The 14057-nt window shown below is 49.0% G+C and overlaps 1 pseudogene; it reads right to left on the reverse strand.

The window, feature by feature from the left end:
* Positions 1 to 5146: 5146 nt before the first annotated feature.
* On the reverse strand, positions 5147 to 7821 carry LOC149363438 (uncharacterized; annotated as a pseudogene).
* Between the last annotated feature and the right edge of the window lie 6236 nt (positions 7822 to 14057).

Consider the following 14057-nt stretch of genomic DNA (forward strand, 5'->3'; position numbering starts at 1 on the left):
CGTTTGAAAGGGCTGGCGGGGTATTCGGTGCGTTCGCGGACGTGGCAGCAGCTGGGGGCGCTGTGATCTAGGAGCTCAGTGATGGTGGCTAGGGTGCCGGCACTGGACGTACACAAAAGACGCCTTTGGCCCTGGCTGTCGAACCGGAACCGAACCTGAACCCGAAGCCCGAACCGAACCCGAATTTTTACCCGGAACGGGAGCCTAACCGAACCCATGTTTTTTTCGCCATCTTGGAACTGAACCCGAACCGAAACGATTCAAAGGAACCGTTCTGAACCGGTTCGGGACACGGTTCAGCGCCACTTTTTTTGCAATCCCGCATACTTTTTTTTTCTTGACAAAGTGAGATGGTCTAGCACCTAGGTTTACTCATCGGAACCTGTCTGCGCTGGACAGGGCGAAAATGGCACCCATTATGTGCGACAACACAATTGAATGATGTCTGGTGTCTGAGAAGAAACCTAATTGACATTTCTGTAGTGTACTAGCGCCAATTCTAAAGCATTGTACGATAGGTTTATATGACGTCTTGAGTTATTACTCCTCCCCTCTTACATGTTTGCGTATGGTTTGAACCAAATTGTTAGCACTGCTCTGACACGATAAAGGACTATAAACACCAAATTTTTGCTGGCGTGTTGTCTTCTTTCAAACGATGCTTTTGACATTGGTATACATGGAGGACCTCGTGGTATTCGCTTGCAGCTAATAAATAATTTATATTTGAATTTCTTCTTAAAGCTATTAAGTTTCATCAACAGAACAATGGCTGTAACCTGTTGTTGGATTTTGGTTACGTGAGGCACGAAAAAAGCAGCAATATAACTGCTAATGCGTCGTTTGTTGTAATTCTAGCCTTTGAAGCAGGCTGGTTTATGCGCAGTAGTGAGTCAGAACAACGTATCAGCGTTTGTATCGCAGTTTTTCCGCGCTTCATGTGACCTAAACTTCAATTACACGTACTGCCATCGTTCGGCTGATGAAGGATCTGGACGCCTGGCAGACTCGCTCATTCGACGGTGCATAAAGAGGGCCCTGGGCTTACCGATTAGCACCTCCACAGAGAAGCTGCTCTCCATTGGAGTGCACAATACCTGGGACGAAATAGCGGAGGCTGTCAGAATTTCACACCTCGAAAGATTAATCCGAACAACCACAGGCAGAGCCATCCTTGAAGTGGTAGGCCTGCAAACAGATAGGGGACTACGAGTCAAATCGAGCATTCCGCAGGACTGCCGAGAAATTGTAATCATTCCCCCACTCCCTCGTAACATGCATCCCATATCCAATACTGAAAGGAGGGAGAAGAGAGCAGAAGCACTTATCTGACGCTTCGATCCGATGGACAGGAAGTCCGTTGCGTACGTAGACGCAGAAAGTGGCAAGTCGGGTGCGGCGATCGCCTCAGTGGTCGACGGCCGCGGTGACCCCGTATCGGCAGCCACCGTTAGAAGCCACAACGTGGAAACAGCTGAAGAAGTTGCGATAGCGCTCGCTTGCGTTGGAACGGAAGCCAATTTTATAATTAGCGATAGCAAAACGGCCATCTATAATTTTGGAAAGGGTAGGATCTCGCCGGAAACGGCAAGGATTCTGGCCAGTAGACGGCTAAACAGAAAAGTTAGCCTAATTTGGACTCCCGCACAAGCGTCCATTCCTGGCAACGACGCGGCCCATGAGTTAGCCCGAGCTCTCTACTTCCGGGTAGCTGTGGAGCCGCCCGACTGCCGGAACATGGACGAGCGTCTGCAAAATTATACGGAGATTGTTGAAAACTATAGGTTACAAAGGAGACTGGTGGCACCACCGGATAAAAGTCTAAACAATAGGGAGGCAATCGCATGGCGACGCCTCCAAGCTGGGAACTTCGTAAACCCGGTCTGGGCATATCATGTTCATAGAGATAAAGAAAACGATAAGTACAAGCACTATGGGGCGAGAGTTACCCTAGACCACATAATCTGGGAATGTGCTAGCTCCCCAGGGGCTAACGAAAACATAAATTGTAGAGAATCCTGGGAAGCCCTGCTGCGGAGTGAGGCCCCTGCTTCACAGCAACAAGCCATCCGCCTGGCGGAAGAAGCCGCGAGGAATCAAGACCTCTTCGCCTGCTTCTAATCGCGGAGATCCTGGACCCCGTCACAGAGGCCTGCGTGCCGGGGACGGGGAGTAGGGGGCTGCCTTATCTGGCGGAAAATAAAGTTGTTATCATCATCATCATCATCGGCTGATGAAACTGAAACAGCATGGGAGAACAAGTTCTTTTCTAAATTATTCAGCGGCAGTAGACGAATACCACACGGTGATCGGCATTTTAAAATATCGAAGGAATCATGTCAAAAGGAGAAAAAGCAAAATAAAATTAGTTGCGCATTGTCCTTTAGATACCGATTGAGAATACCTTCCCTTTATTTGAGTCATTTACCCCAAATATATGAAACAAACAACTTAACAACGTTGTAGTGCTGATTTTTGAGGAAAGGGAATGGTGCAGTAACAGTACAGACTAACTTCTTGATGGACACCTGAACCGCACCGATAGGGAATGGAGGTTGGTGGCAGTGAAAGCAGAAAGAGAAACACCTATGCCTCAGTGGAGGGCTCAGGAATAATTTGGACCAACTAGAGATCTTTAATGTGCACTGACATTGCACGGCACAAGGGTGCCTTTTGCTTTCCGCCTGCAACGAAACGCGGCCGAGTTCTTACCCGGGTACACCGAATAAGTAGCCGAGCGACCTAAACACTGCGCCACCGCAGTGGGCAGTGCAACACTTACATCTGTAAGTGTTCATTGTCTCAGACAATAGGTACTAAATAAAACCCCTCATGAACGTGGACCAAGCCTCAGGAGCTGAGCGGAGCGGACGCGCTTCACATGGGTGCAGTGAACTACCGGCTTTATTTTCCCAATTACCCTTCATAGCGCCCTAAATTCCTACCTCAGGCTTTCGTGAACACCCAAAGGACCTTTACGAGGACTCATTTGTCCCCACAGCGGGTCGTGCTCGCTGTCCACGAGAACGGAGGGAGTCCACGAACTTCCCGACATGAAACCCAGGACGCCACGCCCGGAATTTATACCACCGACACACCGGAGGGGGGCCTAACGCAAGGGACGCCTCAGGAGGACCCGTACTCCAACTCGCATTCCAACTGGACGACACGAGACATGACTGAAGCCTACCAGAAGGCTACGCCATCGTTGAGGATGATCGACGCACGCAAAAAATGATTCAAACCTGTAACGGAGGCAGAAGCCCACACACCTGCGGAAAGATCACCGATATCTCTTGATATATTTTCGGAAAACGTAGAGTCATTGTTTGAAAAAGAGAATTCACAATAAAAAAATAACTTCTATGATGTCTGGAGTTATTCACCGCGAGTGTTCAGTTTAATAATATTTTTTTTGTACTTGGCCTTTTGACTATCATGCTGACCTGAATGTATCTCTTCGTTGTTTTGTCGTTCTTCTTTCCCGTATTTTAGTTGCATCGAAATGAACGTGTATGGCAATGCGCATGTCCTTTGAGAGTCTCTTAACGCACTGTATATTTGTTATCAGACTATTTGCTATGGTCTATCCTACTGCAGTGCGGATGTTTTGTATCTTGTGTATGTTATACTGGAAAAGGTGTTATTTTGTGTAATTGTCCTGTTATTTTGCCTACTCCAGTAAGAGCCTAATTAGGCTTACAGTATGCTTAAATAAATAAAAATTCAAAATATTGGCCTCTCACATTGTGGCTTCATGCATCTGTTTTTAGCGAGGGCTCTCGCCATTTGCATATGCAGGTCCACCTTGGTCACAGAGCTCTGTTTGACGCTATATAAACCTGCCTTTGGAGAGGAGGACACTTTGACGTCTGGTTGCTGTTAGTTATTAGAACAGAAATAGACTCGTATGCTTTGGCATACCTAGCAATAGCGAACCCAGTGTTCTGCAGCATTGCTTAGGAATAATCAAGCGAACACAAGAACGCCACATCCTTGTATCGGCTCAGTTTTGATGTCATGTTGTTTTTGAAACCTCACTGAGTGAAATTTTGCATCATACTGAGTCTGCTCTCCTGGCCCCAGTGAATGAGGCTGTTAACATCTCTTTCCATGTAACTCGGCTCTTAGCGGTTGTGATGTGGAGATTTCTACTCACCTACTTGGCATTGCTTGCTTGCCAGTCTATGACGGGAGCGCTGGACAAGCTCCTCTTTGGCAGGCTGTCCCGATGCTGAAGTCCACGGAAGAGGGAGCGCATTATTTACAGATGGAAATTGGGTCACTTGACTTTTCACTTAGTCAGTGACCCAATTTCCTTCTGTAAATAATGCCTCACCCTAACCAGACGATGTTCCGTCGAACCTTGGACTATGAGGAAGCGCATCACAGTACCCAACTGTATTACTCAGAAGCCAGAGGTCCAAACTGAAGAGAGAGTATTTTCGCGCTTCTAGAAAATCTATGAAACAAAACTCTCCGTTTCATCAATCGCTCTGAACTGCAGCCGCGCCAGCGTAGCGGTTTGAGCATCTGCCGCCTATGCGACAGCTGTGAATTTTGATCCCCAGTTCCAGCGGGTGTAATATCGGTTTTCTAATGAGCACCAGCTCTCCTGGAGCCTGATGGCCGCCTCAGCTGCATTGAAGCGCTTGAGCGAAGCATGTGAGAATGAATCTGTCTCTCAGAAGAAAGATGAGCTGGCCAACCATAGTGGTTTTGACAGTAGTTTTGTGGCTAGCTGCCGCTTCCTCTGAGAAAAATTGGCTTTATATACAATTTTTTTCTCGATCGCGGCTAATCCTATTAAGCACATAACCTCTTTTTCTCGACCTAGTATCTGAGTAAATTAAGACATCTTTACTCAGCAGAACTTAAGTCTTCTGTCAAATCCACACGAAAGTTCAATGTTCTCGTCCTATCTAGTCGACTTGCTGTCGCTGCAGATAGTCACTGGAGTCTCAGATTGTGCATATTTTTGTTTTATTCGATTTCGGTGTGCGTACGCAGAAGTACAATAACAAAAAACAGTATCGCGAAAATAACACAAGAGAATATGACTTGGAAAACACGATATGAAGTCACAAATCAGAAATATGGCCGGTGTAAGAAATACCAGTTCTCCCCAGTCCATATCTAAAAAAATTCAAGCGACTCAAAACCTTACCGAGCTACACCTGCAAAGTTTTTGGTAATCGTGACGGCTCAGGCACATTGTCTGGTTCTTGAACGCGTCCAACCTTTCGATCGACGTGACTCGCACATTCCGCCAGGAGTTGGCCGCTCGACTTGGTTTCGCGAAGCCACTGACCTCAAAGACGGCCTCCGGTGAGGTCATTAGCGTGCGCCGGAAGAGCAGCTGTCCACCATCACCACTAGTGTCGTTAAGTGGCTTAGAAAAAGCCGCGTCTTCCACACGCATAAGGTTCCACCAGTCGCATTTTCCGGGGAACTTCGCATTCGCAATCTTGTTAATGTAGGCCACCACATCTAGGGAGAGCTGGTGGGCAGCTGCGGGATGCTGCCTAGACACCACGTAGTGGTTTGCACACGAACAAAACTCGTGAGGCACGTAGGCATCGGCGCAGGTGCGTTCGGGCGGAATCCTTCCGAACAGGCTCAGGCCGCGAGCGGTCACCGCCGGCTTGAAGCGTGGCAGTTCGGCCAGAGCCAGAAGGGTCGCGTGCAAGTCGTACGCTGTTACGAGGCGCCGCTGATTCACCTCAAGGTTGACCGCAGCATCGGGATATTGTCGCAGGAAGTGGCGAGGCAGTGCCAATAAGCAGCTGGCATGTTGTCTTCCTGGCGACCCACCTCAGTCTTTCGGCTCGAGCCGATTCGTAGTCCGTGGTCGGCGAACAGTAGAAGCGCGGTGTCGTTGAAGGCGCCGCAAGAGTGCATGCTTTTCAACATGGCCTCCAGCGGTTGGTCCATGTAGCCCAATGTGTTTATGTGGTCGTGTGTCAGGTGCATAAACCAGATGTAGGCGAAAATCTTCTGGTCCCTGAACGATAGAAGCTGCCCGATGTACCTGGAAATATCGCACGCAGGAAATATTATGAAACTGGCACGAGGCGCAGAACGGCTTAAGTCACTTGTAGAGGAAAATAAAACTGGTTGTGAGGAAAACAACGGCACGTAGCACTGTCGCTTCTCAGTAGGCACCACTGATCTCCACTAGGGGTACTGGATGCCGAATCGGGCGCCCGAAAGTGAAGCCACCGGAAGTAAGTAGCCTTGTTCCGGAAGTCAGCCTTTGGAAGTGCATGAATTCGGACCTCAGCATGGTTTTTCAGTTCCAGTTTTGTTTTCCTACTTAGCACTTCGCCCTTTCGTCGTTCTCGTATTTTTACATGATGACAATGCCTACCTGTTGCGCCGTCAACTGAGCGAGCAGACCAGCGAAGTCTTCGGGAAAGACGTTTCAAAAATAAGGGTCCATTGAATCTCAATGGGACGACACTAGCTGACGACAGGACGTCGCTACACGCAGCAAGTATGGAGCCTCGTCTACTCGGCTCGGTGTCGTCTCGTTTGCCTAGCTTCGTCAACTCTGCTCTTTACTGTGATGCTTGTTCCCACGCTCTAGCCCAAGTTATGCTATCAATGGGGGATAAATATAAGAAAGAATAGGTGGAAATATTCACCAGGCAGCTTAATTTGCAGCGACCATTTTATCGAATTATGTTTAGACGGAACCGGAGCTAGGGCTAACCTACTATCTTGTGAGGTGTCGACGGTGTTCGGTTGGTTCACATTAGCGCCTTCAAAAGGTATGGTACTGCTTTTTCAACGGAGCGTGTCATGTACTGTTTCGTATTGAAGCAAGCTAAGCTTGAATGGGCTTTTATTCGTGGTGCTTGGTGCAGTTGACTTCTAACAGCGCTTCTCACGCGCACTGCAGCATTCGTCTTTGTTGTCAGTCGTTGCTCTCGCGCTGTGCCTTTTCTTTCCGGGACGAAAATTCGGTTTTAAGATGACCTAGCCTCATCGTCATTCCACTACTTCTCCTTCACGCTGGGAAGACAAGAACCAGACAAGAACATAATGTTTAATTCACGTACTCCTTTGCCGCGGCAGGGTGAGGTATGCATTACTGTTTTCTTCTGTTTCTCTGAAATTACAGGGTTCTGCACACAATGATCACATTTCTCGCGTTCAGCTTGCTTGTTCCTTTCGTACAACAGCAGAAATTACACGAGAACAGCGCAAAAAACTGAGAACTAAAGGGTGAAAGATGCGACTTTTTGCATTGAAATACCCAGCAGACACCCGACTTCCGGGACAAGCCGTCCAACTTCCGGTGGCTTCACTCGCGCTCGTCTCGGAAAGCGGGAATGCGGCATCCAGCCACCTAGTGGAGATCAGTGGTAGGCACATGAACTACGGCGTGTAGGATAAGACTGTGGGGGAAGTGAAATGAGGGCAGTGAAAGAGGGGTGTTGTAGTGGAGAGCCGCGTAGTAATTTCAACCACCTGACATTTGACCTGCACTGATAACGCACAGCACTAGGGTGTACTTTGGCCACCAGGTCTTTGACTTCGTGCCCTCGCGCTCCGCGGCAGAAATTTTTGAGTACAGAGGCATCGGGACGGATACTCTAGGATGGCAAACATCCATACAAGGATAAAACTCATTTGCACTGCAACTGTGAGCGCACCACGGGAATTTCAAGGTGCCTGAAGTCGAGCTACTAATCCTGTATATTAGATGCATCATCATCATCATCATTATCATCATCAGCCTGAATACGGCCATTGCAGGGCGAAGGCCTCTCCCAAGCCTCACCAATAACCCTGCCTTTTGCGGTCTTCAGCCATCGTATCTCCGCAAGCTTCTTAATCTCATCCGCCCCACCTAACTTTTCTGGCGCCCCTGCTACGCCAAAATTCCCCCAACCACACCTCTGCCCCACCTGCAACAGAAGGAATGGAAAGCGATGAAACCCCTTCAGGACAGGCTGCGCATGCCCTCTCGGCACTCGAGACGAGAGTGAGTGCGCTCGAAACTCATGTTAACAACATAATATCCGCATTGGAGACGCAAATGAATCCCACACTTACGGCGGCACTCAACAAAATTAGGCACCTTGCGGCATCTATCCCAAATCTCATAACCGCTCAGTTCGCTCAACTCACCCGCGCTCTCAAGCGCGCTGGGCCGCTCAAAACCTTCGCAGGCCGGCAGCTCAAAGGGTCGAGGCGTCGGATCGCCAGAGAAGAAGAAGAGGTCCCCTGTGCCATCCCTAGTATAGAGAACGCTCCTCTCTTTGGAGCCACTGGCTCTCAAGCCTCCTCTCTCCAAACTCACAACTCTACCCTTGATCATAGCGGGCGCCCCTGGAAATAGGAAGCCTCCGCGAAGCAATTCGATCTCTATTCAAACTGTACAGTGCAACTGCCGCGGATTCAAGGCACGCACAAAGCGAGCCGATCTACGCCTTTTACTTACAACTTTCCCAGAATTACCTGCTGTGGTGGCCCTTCAGGATCCAGGAAATGGCGCCACCTTGCCAATTACACGGTGTACCAGCAGGATGCGCAGAGTTGCCTCTGCGTACATAAATATTACACGGCCACCCAGGTTGACCTGGATCTTAGCGCTAATTTCTCCTATGCAATGGTGACTATCCTTCCGGTACGTAAACAGGAGCCCCCATTGCACATACTCAACATTTACTGTCCCCCAAAGCTACCAAATGTTACATTCTCAGATATCTTCAGCCGGGCTTTGAAGGTCGCGAATCGGTATCCCCTCACAATCGTTGGGGACGTTAATGCTCATAGCCCCTTATAGGGGTACACACGTGAAGAGAAACGTGGACGCAAATTGGCGGAGCTTGTTTCCACACGGCTCACTCTTCACACGGATCCCGCGCAACCCACTCGCATAGGTAACTCCGTTACACGCGATACGTGATACCCGACTGGACCAAATTTAGGAGCAGCTACACTAATCCTCAATCGATAATGGATCAAGGATACTCAATGTGGTCCCAACACCTAGTATCACACAAATCATTCGACCAAAATGTTCAACTCTCAGAGGCGAGCCCGGCGGTGGATAGCCACCTCCTCCACCTCTGGGAGGCACGACACAGCCTAGTCCGCCGCTGGCGTCGTCATAAACACAATCGGAAACTCAAAATTCGCATCGCGGAAATCACCCAACAGGCGGCACACTACGCGGCCCAACTCGCCGACTTCAATTGGGTGCACCGATGCAACACTGCACCTCGGCAAATGTCGAGTCGGAGTACGTGGCGCCTCTTCCGGCACAAACCCGTACTGAGTCACAAGAACAGTTTCAAAGGGCTATAATAACTTCACTGGAGACACGGCCAAACTGGCCGATGCGCTCCGCGACAAATATTTGAGCATACACCAGGATCCCCGGGGTCAGGCGTACTTGTATGCAGGTTCCGAGAACACGGATTTGGATCAACCGTTCTAGCTCCATGACCTAAAAGCGGCCCTGGCTAAAATGAAGCGATATACATTACCGGGCCGGGAGAAGATGACGGTAAAGCTTATTGCCAACCTCCCAGATCCCGCCAACGAAACTCTCCTTGATTATTTCAACACTATCTTTCAACACCACTCCCCATAGATTAGAAAACGGCACTAGTAACTTTCATTCCCAAGCCAGGTAAAGCCATTAACACCGACAACCTCCGGCCCATCTCCCTCACTTCGTGTGTGGGGAATTTGATGGAGACTATGGTCCGCGACAGATTGTCGGCTTTCCTGGAACAGCAAAACATTTTCGCAGGCACCATGTACGGTTTCCGCCCACACAGGTCCGCACAAGATGTCCTGTTGCAACTTCACAAGGAGATTCTTGACCCCGTCGAGCACCCCAGCAATGATAAAGTAGTCGTCGCACTTGACCTGCGGGGGGCTTCCGACAATGTGACCCACGAGATCATCCTATTCCACTTGTCGCAAACACTACGGGCGCAATACTTTCAATTTTATCAAACAATTGCTTACAGATCGCCAATCCTTTATCCGGCTACAAGACACAGAATATGGCCTATACACACTTGGCACACGAGGGACCCCACAAGGAGCTGTCCTCTCGCCATTACTATTTAATCTGGCCATGATGAAGCTCCCTACCCAGTTGGCAGAGGTCGCCGGTGTGCAGCACGCTCTGTATGCGGACGACATCACCCTCTGGGCAACACAACAATCGGTTGGAGACATCGAGACCAACCTGCAACATGTGGCAGCTATTGTGGACGAATACGCTCGTCGCTGTGGTCTTGAATGCTCCCCGAGCAAATCGGAATTTGTGCACACACGCCCCAACTCAAAGTGCACAACCAAAATTACCCTTTCCCTACTTAGCGGACCGATACCCGAACACGAGGAGATCCGGGTACTGGGGCTTTTCATTCATCATAGGCGCAAGATAGACACTACCCTAAACAAGCTACACTAAGGTGGGGGACCAGGTGGGTCGGATGCTCCGCCGGATATCCAATAAAAGGCGAGGAATACGATGCAAAGATGCCCTGCGGCTGGCCAATGCATTCGTAACCAGCCGGATTTTATATTCGGCTCCCTACCTCCACCTACGCAAATGCGATGAGAATGCCTTAGAAGTAGTACTCCGTAAGATTTGTAAGAGAGCGCTCGACCTCCCCATAACGACGTCCCACAAGCGTCTCCTCGGTCTGGGGATGACCAACACCTTTGGGAAGTTACGAGAAGCTCATTTAACAATCAATACTTGCGCCTGAGCAAAACACCTGCGGGGAGCCGCCTTCTGACCCGCTTACACAAGTCCTACGCAACACAGACAGAATAACGGGACCGCATCCCTGAAGCCTGACGCTTTGCACTCCAGGTGCGACCCCTTCCGAAGAACATGACTGCAGACACCCATGATGATCGCCGTCTCGCGCGGGCGGAGGCTATTTCTCAACCATATGGCCATAAGCCAGGTGTCTTCTATGTGGATGCGGCCGGCCGACACCATGGGGGTTGGTACACGGCGGCCGTCATCCACCAAAACACTACAGTTCAGGGCCTTATTTTCCATGCCCCAAACATTACATTTGCGGAAGAGATCGCCATTGCACTGGCCGCCGCAGATCTAGCGTCCCGAGTCATTATCACGGACTCCAGGGGCGCCTGTCGCAATATTGAGCAAGGGTATATTCCAGACCGTGCTTCCAAAATTCTCCACGAATGCGAATACACAGGGTTTCCGACCCATAGTACCATCCTGTGGGCTCCGGCTCATGCGGGTCTTGAGGAGAACTAGCAGCCGACGCTGCCGCCCGCGCGCTTACTCACCGGGCGTCGCCTCATCCACAGCCTGATCCGGAATCCAATGTCAATCCGGCCATCACCTTTAAAGAGATCACCTCTCTTTATCAAAACATTCATGGTCTCTATCCCCCTCCCTGTAAAGACCTCACCATGGTGGGGGAGCGCTGGCTTCTCCACCTCTATACCAATACTGTACTGTGCCCGGCAGTACTTAAGCACTTCAATTCTTTCTCGGGCGCGTGCCCACACTGTGAGGAGGAGTTTTCGGACACCTCCCACATGGTGTGGGCATGCCCTTCCAATCCTGCCTACTCACCCCACCTCCACCCCACTCGAGAGGACTGGGAAGCTGCCCTGCGCGGCTGCTCCGAACGCCATGCCCAACAGGCATTGGTAGCTAGAGCCCCGGCCGCTGCGGAAGCTACAGGGATCCCGGACTAGGGATCCCTCCTAGTGTTTGTAAGGGCGGGGCCTTCCGGCTCCCCCATCGACCTCTCACTGTAAATAGAAATAAATGTTTTCCTCCTCCTCCTCCCTTTTCTTAGAATCTACTCTGTTACAATTAAGGAAAAGTGATTATCCTGCTTCCACCTTACATGCCATACCCGAGCCCATTTATTCCTCTTGATTTCGACTAGGGTGTCATTAATTCGCGTTTGTTCCCTCACACAGTCTGCCCGCTTGCGGTCTCATAACTTTACACCGATCATTTTTCCTTCCATATCTCGCTGCGTTGTCCTTAACTTAAGCTCAACCCCCTTCGCTAGCCTCAACCGGTCAGATACAGCTGTTATATACTTTTCTCTTGAGCGATATTGGTAAACTGCCATTCATGATCTGAGTGAACGTGCCATATGCGCATCTCCCCATTCTTATTCTTAAAGTTATTTTCCTCTCATGATCTGGATCAGCAGCCAATACCTGCCCTAAGTACACGCATTTCCTTACCGGTTCCAGCACCTCGCTACCAATTGTGAACCGGTGTTCTCTTAGGAGACAGTTGAACGTTACTCTGGTCTTCTGCATGTTAACTTTAGGACCCATCCTTATGTTCAGAGTGTCTAATTCATTGATCACGCTTTGCAGCTCAGCTCCTGGGTGACTTAGCAAGGCAATGTGATCAGCGAATCGCAAGTTACTTAGGTATTCTCCATTAAGTCTTACCCCGAACTGTTCCCAATCGAGGCCTCGGAACACCTCCTGTAAACAGGCGGTGAATAGCATTGGCGAGATCTGGTGTTCCTTCATGCCACCCTCATTGGCATTTTATTGCTGACTTTATGATGGTATATGGTAAGCTGTGCAGTTTTATAGACATCTGCCATTATTTTCTCATAAGGCTCTTTCTTCTACACCCTGATTCCGCAATGCCTGTATGACTGCTTAGGTTTCAACTGAGTCAAATGCTTTCCTCCAATCAATGAAAGTTGTATAGGGGTCAGGCAAATCCTTTCTCCCAATCAATGAACGCTATATATAGGGGATGGTTGCATTCCGCGCATTTCTCGATCAGCTGATTGACACTGTAAATATTGTCTATTGTCAAGTATCCTTTACAAAATCCTACCTGATCATTTGGCAGATTGAAGTCTAAGGTTGTCCTGATTCTATATGCGATTACCTTAGAAAATACCTTGTAGGCAACAGACAATAAGCGGATCGGTCTGTAATTTTTCAAGTACTTGACGTCTCCTTTCTTATGATATAAGATAATGTTACCGTTCTTCAATGCTTCTGGTAGGCTCGAGATCATAAGGCATTGCTTATACAGGGTGGCTAGTTTTTCTAGCACAATCTCCCCTCCGTCCTTCACGAGATCTGCTGTTACCTGATCCTCGCCAGCTGCTTTCCCCCTTTGGATGCCCTTAAGGCTTTTTTACTTCCTCTTTCGTTACTTGCGGGGCGTCCCATTGCTGTGCTCTACTGACTCTCTCATTAATGTTCTGATTATATTCGCTATTGTTTAGATTTGTGTTGATTTCCCTCTTTCTCTCTTAGCACATGCATCTGGTTTTTACCTATGCCTAGTTTTCTCTCCACTGCTTTTAGGCTACCTCCGTTCTTTAGAGCATGGTCGATTTTCTCCATGTTAAACTTCCTTATGCCGGCTACCTTGCACTTAGAAACAAAATTCGATAGCTCTGCCAGTCCTATTTTGTTGGTAGGGTTATACGCTTTCATGCTATGGCGTGTCTTAATCCGATTTCTGAATCAGGTATGAATTAAGAGAAATCTATAGCGTAAGTCGCCGGCTCCGGAACAACTGCTTTATTGGTTTATGGGGTTTGACGTCTCAAAGGGACTCAGGCTATGAGGAACGCCGTAGTGGAGGGCTCCGGAAATTTCGACCACCTGGGGTTCTTTAACGTGGACTGACATCGCACAGCACACGGGCCTCTAGAATTTCGCCGGGACAACTCTTATATTCTGCAGCCTCAACTGCCACTACATCAAGTTATTATTTTACCGCTGGAAACCAGCCGGGATCACAAGAGCAGCTGTTGCGAGTTTCCAAAAGTATTGTCTGGCAGCCTTACGATGGTTTGGAGGAGTGTTTTTAAAGCATTAGCCAGGAATATGGCCCTGAATCTATACAGATGACATGTATAACCTTTAAGTTAATCAAACTGCGACGCACTTCAAGATCCATAGCCCATCTAAACCGGGGATAATCCTGAAGTGCTTTCATTGTCTAATTTATAGGAATGGTACGGGGGAAGTTTTAGAATATAACAACATGCCCGCAAACTAATAACTTGATCATCCACATAAGT

This window comes from Amblyomma mixtum, chromosome 2 (assembly GCF_055824585.1).
Source record: "Amblyomma mixtum isolate Tamu chromosome 2, ASM5582458v1, whole genome shotgun sequence".
NCBI lineage: Eukaryota > Metazoa > Arthropoda > Arachnida > Ixodida > Ixodidae > Amblyomma > Amblyomma mixtum.